At 40.3% G+C, this 10,342-nt stretch overlaps 1 protein-coding gene across 1 annotated transcript in view; it reads right to left on the bottom strand.

Moving 5' to 3' along the window:
• The window catches only part of LOC111977564 (serine/threonine-protein kinase SBK1-like), a 20,127-nt gene extending 17,269 nt beyond the window's left edge, over nucleotides 1–2,858 (bottom strand). Inside the window, exon 1 of the mRNA XM_024007041.2 lies at nucleotides 2,111–2,858. The gene's annotated coding sequence lies outside the window, so the exon portion shown is untranslated. The remainder of the gene's footprint in view (nucleotides 1–2,110) is intronic.
• Nucleotides 2,859–10,342: the final 7,484 nt, after the last annotated feature.

The raw sequence follows: 10,342 nt of genomic DNA, 5'->3' as shown, positions 1-10,342 counted from the left end.
AGAGAGAGAGCGAATGAGTCAGAGGGGAGAGAGAAGAGCTATGAGTCAGAGGGAGAGAGAGAGACTGATGAGCAGAGGGGTAAATAGAGCGAGAGAGAGAGAGACTGATGAGTCAGAGGGAGAGAGAGAAGCTGATGAGTCAGAGGGGAGAGAGAGAGAGCTGATGAGCAAGAGGGGTAAAGAGAGAGAGCAGAGAGAAGCTGATGAGTCAGAGGGAAAATAGAGAGAAGAGAGAGCTGATGAGGCAGAGGGGAAAATAGAGAGAAGCGAGAGAGAGAGCTGATGAGCAGAGGGAAATAGAGAGAGAGAGAGCTGATGAGCAGAGGGGAAATAGAGAGAGAGAGAGAGAGAGCTGACGGGCAGAGGGAAATAGAGACTGGAAACAGTCAATAGGGGCCTCTTCAACCTCAGGAGCTGAATAAATTTGGCTTATCACCTAAAACACTCATAAACTTTTACAGATCCACAATCAGGCATTCCTGTTGGCTGTATCACTGCCTCTGTACGGAAACTGCTCCGCCACAACCGTAAGGTCTCCAGAAGTAGTAGGTCTGCACAACGCATCACCGGGCGCAAACTACCTGCCCTCCAGACACCACACCACCGATGTCACAGGAAGCCAAAAAGATCATCAAGACAACAACCACCCGAGCCACTGCCTGTTCACCCGCTATCATCCAGAAGCGAGGTCATACAGGTGCATCAAAGCGGGACCGAGAGACTGAAAAATACTTCTATCTCAAGGCCATCAGACTGTTAAACAGCCATCACTAACATTGAGTGGCTGCTGCCAACATACAGACTCAAATCTCTGGCCACTTCAATACATTTAATAAATTGATTTAATAAAGGTATRACTAGTCACTTTAAATAACACTACTTTTATAATGTTTACATATCCTACATTTCTCATCTCGTATGTATATACTGTATTCTARACCATCTACTGCATCTTGCCTATGCCATTCGGCCAWCGCTCATCCATATATTTATAAGTACATATTCTTATTCATCCCTTTACATTGTGTGTATAAGGTAGTCGTTGTGAATTGGTTAGATTKCTTGTTAGATATTACTTGCACTGTCGGAACTAGAAGCACAAGCATTTCGCTACACTCGCATTAACATCTGCTAACCATGTYTATGTGACCAATAAYATGTSATTTGATAGTGACTTTTAGTRAATGATTTATTTTACACTAGATGACTCGTAGGGTGATGTGTTGAAGCCACCAATATTTTAGAAGCTATAAAAATACATGTATTAATGTCTACATTTGTTTTTTCAATATTTATTATATTACAAATACCTTAATGCATACTTTTAAATTATATTATATTACATAAAAATGTATATTTATAATCTAAAATATATTTTAAAAAATGTCCTTCAAGTATAGTTTTACTAATGTTACTGTCCCCACTACAACAAAAACCATAATTCAATACATYTAATTTTGTTCTTGAAACATTTAATTGAAATACTACAGAATTCCATTCTATTCCTATGGAGGATTTCTCCTGCTGGGCAGTGCCAATATGGACGTCCGGTGGCTTCAAAGCCTCTCAATGGCCAATACATAGCATCACATCATTGCTTTCAGTGCGTGTGTGTGTGTGCGTGCATGTGAGAGAGAGAGAAAGAGAGAGCGAGGAGAGAGAGAGAGAAAGCACTTGATAGAAGGAATTAATTTCCATACATTCATGTAGGTCTATAACCTACAACAGATCAAGATAACCATTGTGAATAGAGGCAAAATATATAGAAATAACGGATATAGTGAACTAAGCTATCCACTACACAMCCCTGGCATGATCCCGGAACACATTTACCCAGGCCCATAATATAAATCAGAAGACATTGCATCCGGGTCACAGGGCGTCAATGCACACAATAATCAGAACATAAATGCAAATGCTACTGGATTGTTTCAAATGACAGACACCTTGCAGCAGTCACCTAGCAGCGGTAGCTTTGGAAGCAGCAGTCGCATCTCCTGCCAGACAAATGCGCATAACCCAGTCGGCAGCAGCAGCGGAGAATTCTCCATTGTTTAGACTTAGACAATTCAATATCAGGTCACTGCTCACTCTGCAATAGGCTACTCACCATTCAATCCGTCCAACATACAAGGGCTCTGAAGTCAGCCAAGTCAAGCCAGATAAAAAAAATAACAAATCGTGAGGATGACAGTAGCGCATAGCTTTACGGTTTGACGTAAAAATGTATCTTCGCCGTCGGCATTCAAATTCTCCTTATTGTGCTYTTGACACCTGGTCTAGCGGTAAATGCTCCTTGTTCAGCGGACCGCTAGCCCTTTCGCAGGCTTCTTTAGTTCCAGTCCTATTGTCTCCGCGTCGCTCCTGGATGAGAGGATCTGAGAGGAGAGACGGGGAACGCAAAGCTCCAGCCCCTTTTCCGCCTCAACCAATAGCAGTGGAGAATCGGTAGAAGCCTAGAAGCGCACCCTGCCTGCACGCCAGGACCGGAGCGACCGTCCTCGCTGTCTCCGTACAGATTAGCGACAACCGGGAAAGGGAAAGGGAGGAATGAGAAGGGAATTTATTGGTTGACTGTTGAAGGTATTGGGAGGGACTGTGAAGGCTATGGCACGACAGGGATTGAAGTCGTGGAAAGTGATGGGCTATATCTCAAAATTAGTAATAGGTATTTTTATAGTAGCCTAGGACTAGGACAAACTATTATTAACGCTWTGATCAGCATCGCCATTGGAACTGTTTCTAGCAATGGCAGGTTTGCCACGACATCCGTTGTTAAAGGAAGGGGACAAGGCGGACAACAATAGTCTTGTAATGAACAGTGTTCCTCTCCTCGTTTCCATCATCTTAGTTCAGGATGATCCGGGAACGGGACGTCATCCAACTAGAGTAGAACTTTGCTATCACCTGTCCAGTACTTACAGATCACTGCKGATGAAGGAAACGAGAGCGAGTATTCAACTTTAGACTATCGTACCCGGTGCACTAAACTGTCACTGTGAGGTATGAAAAAAAACGAGAAAAAAAGAAATAAAATGCTCATATTAATATATATAAATAAGGTTCATGAAATCAATAACTTGCTAAAATCACATAACATTCATACATTATATTGGCCATCTCTGAGACTCACTTAGATAATTCCTTTGATGATACAGCAGTAGCAATACAAGGATATAACATCTGGGGAAGAGACGGGATTGCCTATGGGGAAGGTGTTGCTGTGTATGTTCAGAGCAATATTCCTGGAATGCTTAGAGAGGATCTCTTGTCTAATGCTMTTGAAGTGTTTGGGTTTGCAGGTTCGCCTGCCTCGTCTAAAGCCTATTKTTTTGGGGTGCTGCTATAGGCCARCAAGCGTTAACAGTCAAGTCCCAAAAGTTCRCGAAGGCTGGGCCTAAAATTGTGTATGAGATCATAACTGGCATACCGGACACCCTTGCAGGCCCAATAGCTCTGGGGGCCCAAGCACCTGTCATTGATGTCTATTTTTTTTTAAATGTAATAAATCATTTTGACAGTAACCTTCCAAAAAGTAATTAATTCATAAACCTTTTTAATTTCCATATGTACCAGGAAGCTAAGTGTTTCTTTTGTGGGCTTCAGGAATGAGACTGAAAAAGTGCATCAGGCCTTGAAAAGGAAAAATTAAAGTAAGGGGGATAATCAGCGAACAAATGCTGTGGTCAAGGCTACAACTGCGCCAGTGCAATGAGTGGAGATTACTCAGGTGTCTCATAGCTCATATCAGACCCAGAGCCTAATGTTGTTCTTTAMGAGTTTTAGTTTAGAAAACGCTATCCGCAGAAACAACAGTTACAGGGATGGTAAAAAAAACAGCTTGATTACAGTAGCAATGTTAGGGAAACTGGGCAGCTGGAGTCTTCAAATACTAATTGAGCCTCTCATTCTCCTTAATTGTCCGGCCTCAACACGTTACGGAAAGAAATGAACTGTATAGGAAGCTCTAGGACAGTTCGTCTGGATACTGGACAGGCCAAACATTTGCAGATGCAAACAGATGATCATATTTAGCGGACAACAGTTCTTGAGGGTTTGAACAAAAAAAGCGGTTTGTGATTTTTCGTTCAAACTGGTGAACAAGCTTTTGAGTTGTGTAGTTGCAATATCAAGTCCTTTATCTCTGGTATATCCTGGCATGCATCATTCAATACTAAGTTTAAATTGTGTGCAGCGCAATGGACATACAGTATAATGCACAATGTTTCAGGAAAGACTGTATGTGTTTGCAATACTCAGTATAGAAAACAGTCGGGCCGCAACCTGGYCCTACAGGCAGCGGTAAAAACGTTTGCACGCGAAAAAGGAGGACTTCAGGAGACCAGAGCAGTCTCAAGTTTGATTTAATATGATCGAGGTACCTAATTTAATGTACCCTTAATAGATCAGCCCGTTTGTGTAGGCTATTATTATTATATTAATAATAATATTATATTATATTATATTATTATTATTAGACAAAACCTGAGTTCAACAATAAATAGTGGCTGAATTTATCCTCAAGCATACAACTTTTTTCCTCATTGTTAGACTATTTTCATGTGTAATRTTTATTAAAAAGTTTATAAATAGCACCTAAATTGCACACTGTTCTCATCGACGGGGTTGAGAGCTTCAAGTTCCTTGGCGTCCACATCACCAACAAACTAACATGGTCCAAGCACACCAAGACAGTCGTGAAAAGGGCACGACACAACCTATTCCCCCTCAGGAGACTGAAAAGATTTGGCAAGGATCCTCAGATTCTCAAAAAGTTTTACAGCTGCACCATCGAGAGCATCCTGACGGGTTGCATCACTGCCTGGTACGGCAACTGCTCGGCCTCCGACCGCAAGGCACTACAGAGGGTAGTGCGTACGGCCCAGTACATCATCGGGGCCAAGATTCCTGCCATCCAGGACCTCTATACCAGGCGGTGTCAGAGGAAGGCCCTGAAAATTGTCTAAGACTCCAGCCAACCTAGTCATAGACTGTTCTCTCTGCTACCGCACGTCAAGCGGTACCGGAGCGCCAAGTCTCAGTCCAAGAGGCTTCTAACCAGCTTCTACCCCCAAGGCATAAGACTCCTGAACTGCTAATCAAATAACTACCCAGACTATTTGCCGGTACCCCCTGTATTTCGCTCTGCTATTGTTGGTTATTTACTGTGTTCTATAATTATTTGTTATTCTTTTCTCTTACTTTTTTGTAGGTATTTTCTTAAAACTGCATTGTTGGTTAAGGGCTTGTAAGTAAGCATTTCACTGTAAGGTCCACACCTGCTGTATTCGGCGCATGTGACAAATAAAAATTAGATTAGTACATTACATCATCAATATATTATTAGTACATACATAATCTACACATTATTGGTACATTACATAATCTATACATTATTAGTACATTACATAATCTAACATTATTAGTACATTACATAATCTACACATTATTAGTACATTACATAATCTACAAAAAGATTAGTACTTTACATAATCTATAACATTATTAACATTACATTAAATCTACAAATGATTAGTACCTTACATAATCTATACATTATTAGTTACATTTACAGAATCTTACAAATGATTAGTACCTTACATAATCTATACATTATTAGTACATTACATAATCTACAAATGATTAGTACCTTACATAATCTATACATTATTGGTACATCCACTATACATTAGGTATTTTATTAGGATCCCCATTAGCTGTTGCAAAAGCAGTAACTACTCTTCCTGGGGTCCACACTAAACATGAAGCATAATACAGAATGACATAATACAGAACATCAATAGACAACAGATCAAAGACAGAACTACATACATGTTTTTTTAAAAGGCACACGTAGCCTACATATCAATGCATACACACAAACTATCTAGGTCAAATAAGGGGAGAGGCGTTGTGCCGCGAGGTGTTGCTTTGTCTGTTTTTTTAAACCAGGTTTGCTGTTAATTTGAGCAATATGAGATGGAACGGAGTTCCATGCAATTTGGGCTCTATATAATACTGTACYCTTTCATGAATGTGTTCTGGATTTGGGGACTGTGAAAAGACCCCTGGTGGCATGTCTGGTGGGGTAAGTGTGTGTGTCAGAGCTGTGTGTAAATTGACTATGCAAACTATTTGGGATTTTCAACACATTAATGTTTCTTATAAAAAGAAGTGATGCAACCAGTCTCTCCTCAACTCTTAGCCAAGGGAGACTGGCATGCGTAGTATTTATATCAGCCCTCTGATTACAATGAAGAGCAAAATGTGCCGCTCTGTTCTGAGCCAGCTGCAGCTTCACTAGGTCTTTCCTTGCAGCACACGACTGGACAATAATCAAGATGAGACAAAACTAGAGCCTGCAGAACTTGCTTTTTTTGAGTGTGGTGTCAAAAAGGCAGAGCATCTCTTTATTACGTCCAGACCTCTCCCCATCTTTGCAACCATTGAATCTATTTGTTTTGACCATGARAGTTTACAATTTAAAGTATCACCAAGTAATTTAGTCTCCTCAACTTGTTCAACAGCCACAAGAACTTAAGGAATGATTTGTACCAAATASAATGCTCTTAGTTTTAGAGATGTTCAAGACCAGTTTATTACTGGCCACCCATTCCAAAACAGACTGCAACTCTTTGGGGTTTRATTTMACTTTTTTTACAAAAGAAAATTGACAATAAATTTGACAACAGTGACTTCATTAGCAGTGGTTGCTGAAGCGTATATGGTTTAATTTTTTATTGAACTAGGCAAGTCAGTTAAGAACAAACTCTTATTTTCAATGACTGCCTAGGAACAGTGGGTTAACTGCCTTGTTCAGGGGCAGAACAACAGATTTTTGCCTTGTCAGCTCGGGGATTTGATCTTGCAACCTTTCGGTTACTAGTCCAACGCACTAACCACTAGGCTAGCTGCTACCCTGAATCATCAGTATACATGTTAATGCCAGTGGTCATTGGTAAAAATAGAAAAGAGTAGAGGGCCTAGAGAGCTGCCCTGCGATACACCACACTTTACATGTTTGACATTAGAAAACCCTTTGAGTTGTATTAGATAGATAGCTCTGAATCCACGATATGGCAAAGGTTGAAAAGCCAGAACACATATGTTTTTTCAACAACAGGTTATGGTCAATAATATCAAAGGCTGCACTGAAATCTAACAGTACAGCTCGGTGGAAGAGTGGGGTAACAGCTCACAGCAAGAACTGGCAAATCTGGTGCAGTCCATGAGGAGGAGATGCACTGCAGTACTTAATGCAGCTGGTGGCCACGCCAGATACTGACTGTTACTTTTGATTTTGACCACTTCTTTTTTCAGTGACACATTATTCCATTTCTGTTAGTCACATGTCTGTGGAATTTGTTCAGTTTATGTCTCAGTTGTTGAATCTTGTTATGTTCATACAAATATTTACACATGTTAAGTTTGCTGAAAATAGACGCAGTTGACAGTGAGGACGTTTCTTTTTTTGCTGAGTTTAGTACTCTGCATTTGTGTAAAGGTTACTTGGTCCAACACTCAAGGGTGGGCGGGTCGACCAGCCTCATTATTGCAATAATTAATCGATATTAAATAAAGATGATTGTTTAAAGAAATMACTAAATCTCTCTCAGTACTGAATTTCCACGACAGGCCTCACGGACTTCATCCCTGTTTTTTCCATCGTTAAGACTGTTTTTTCCATCGTTAGGACTGTTTTTCCATCGTTAGGACTGTTTTTCCATCGTTAAGACTGTTTTTTCCATCGTTAAGACTGTTTTTTCCATCGTTAAGACTGTTTTTTCCATCGTTAGGACTGTTTTTCCATCGTTAGGACTGTTTTTCCATCGTTAGGACTGTTTTCCTTTGGTCACATTCAGTCTGCTTCATGTTTTGTTTCCTTTCCTACATAGCTTCCTAGTGTCGTGTCTTTGGCATCATTAAAGTGAAGACTTATTTTTTCAAATCAATTCTCTGTAATTATTATTACGTGATTAAACTACTCATGTAAATGTAATTAACTAGGAAGTCGGGGCACCAAGGAAAATCTTCAGATTACAACGTTATAATTTTCCTAATATAATTCTTCAGATATTTTAATATCTGACGAATTAGTCTTCAAATTAATGAATCAGTCTTTACCTCACGTTAGTCTCATTCCCAACGTCGAAAGTTGTTGGTTATCTGCACGAACCCAGTCTTCACTATGAATCATCCATACATCAATTGTCTTAATCATTTATTTACTAACTAACTAAATAATCACAGAAATGCATAACAAACAAACAGTAGATACGGTTACAAGGAAATGATAGGGGATGTGCCCTAGTGGTCTAAACCGATATGATGGCTTGGTGGACAAAAGGAAGTGAGAAGGGCATGAAAGACAAACGACACTACACACATTTGATAATTATATTAATTGAAATGCTAATCCTTTGCACATGAACGCTCACTCATTCGMGAATAATTGCAATCAATATATATATTTACGCTCAGTGTGTCGTCATGATCTCTGTTGGAATCGTCCGTCTTTCTGTTGAAAAGTTCATCTGAACATCTCTTTGTGTCCCTGGAGTCTTTCGTGGTTAGAATGGATACTTCAGAGTCCCATTCAGAAATGTTCTTATAGAATAGTTGTTTCGGCGGTTGTCGGTCTTCGCATTCCAGGTCGACATAAATTCTAGCTGCAMACTAGTAATTAGTATAGAAGATTTGCTCTTATTCTGTCGGTATCGATAGTCTCAGAGTTGAACCACTTCCACCAGTGTAGCCAATGCTCCATGTGGTTTGGTTAGGAATTCAACAACCGTTACAATCTTAGCTCCCCAGATGACCGAGGAATGCATGGTCTCTACTCAAACCTTAGCCCTCTCGGTAATCGAGGTACGCATGGTCTCTACTCAAACCTTAGCCCTCTCGGTAATCGAGGTACGCATGTCTCTACTCAAACCTTAGGCCCTCTCGGTAAATCGAGGTACGCTATGGTCTCTACTCAAACCTTTACCCTCTCGTAATCGAGGTACGCATGGTCTCTCTACTCAAACCTTAGCCCTCTCGGTAATCGAGGTAAGGCGCTATTTAGACTATTTCAATTAATATAAATTATGCTCTCAACTTGCGTACTTCATAACCTTAGCTCCTCTCGGTAATCGAGGTAACGCGTTATGGTTCTCTGACGTTTCCGTTCCATACCTCTTAATCGCCCTCCTTCCTCCACCTTCCTTTTTGGGTTCCACATCACGAAGCCATCGATATCTGTTAGGACACACGTAGGGCACATCCCCTATCATATTCCTATTGTAACCGTATCTACTGTTTGCTTTATTGGGTCTTCTATGACACTCAATAATCTCTTCTTGAAGCTATCTTCTATCTTATCGTTATGTGAAATTAAATACGAATAGTTAAGTACGCACAAATTATGTATGGTCTCTGTAGCTCAAAACGCTTCAGTTATACGTGCCTAAGCATCCGGTTGCGTGTGCAAAGTCTAATGAACCAACAACTTTCGGACGATTTGGTCGTAACTACTCTCGAAAACGCTTACACTACACTCTCAGGTAACGAGTACGCCGATGAGGTCTCTAACTCGAAGATACGCTGATAGCCTGCACTCATCTCTGTTGGGTAATCGAAAGGACATAAATTCGTCAGATATAAAATATCTGAAAAATTATATTAGAAATCTTGTACGCATTGTCTCTATCAAAACCTTAGCCTTCTCGTAATAATTCAAACGTGTGTACGCTATGGTCTTCTACTCAAACTCTGTAAGTCTCTCTTAACATCTTTTCCTTGGTGGAATCTGCCGCCGCACGCTTCCTAGTTAAATTACCTATGTGAGCGTCTCTACTCAAAACCACTGCTAGTTAGAGTTTGCAACCTTCACTCAATGGAATAAATTCGATACCAAGAAATTGATTTGAGTAACAGCAATAATAGTTCTTGCCCGTGTTGAATTTCTGATACGCCAAACCTTACCGCTCACTTCACACTAGGGAAGCTAGGTAATCAGAAACGGAAACCAAAACATGAAGTCGACTGAATGTGACCAAATGAAACAGTTCTAAACGATGAAAACAGTCCTAACGATGGAAAAAACAGTCCTAACGATGGAAAAAAACGTCTTAAGATGGAAAAAAAAAAACAGTCTTAAACGATGGAAAAAACAGTCTTAACGACTGGAAAAAGTGAAAAAACAGTCCCTAACGATGGAAAAACAGTCCTTAACGATGGGTAGCATCAAAAAACATGGTGCAGATGATCTTATCACGAATGGTGTAAGATTGTGAATAAAACTTTAGGCGTGAAACAATGCAGAAGAAACGGCGTGAGGCACTGGTCGTGGAAATGTCCC

This window comes from Salvelinus sp. IW2-2015, linkage group LG18, assembly GCF_002910315.2.
Source record: "Salvelinus sp. IW2-2015 linkage group LG18, ASM291031v2, whole genome shotgun sequence".
Lineage (NCBI taxonomy): Eukaryota > Metazoa > Chordata > Actinopteri > Salmoniformes > Salmonidae > Salvelinus > Salvelinus sp. IW2-2015.
The sequence above is the reverse complement of the archived record's forward strand: the minus strand, read 5'-3'. Positions and strand labels throughout refer to the sequence as shown.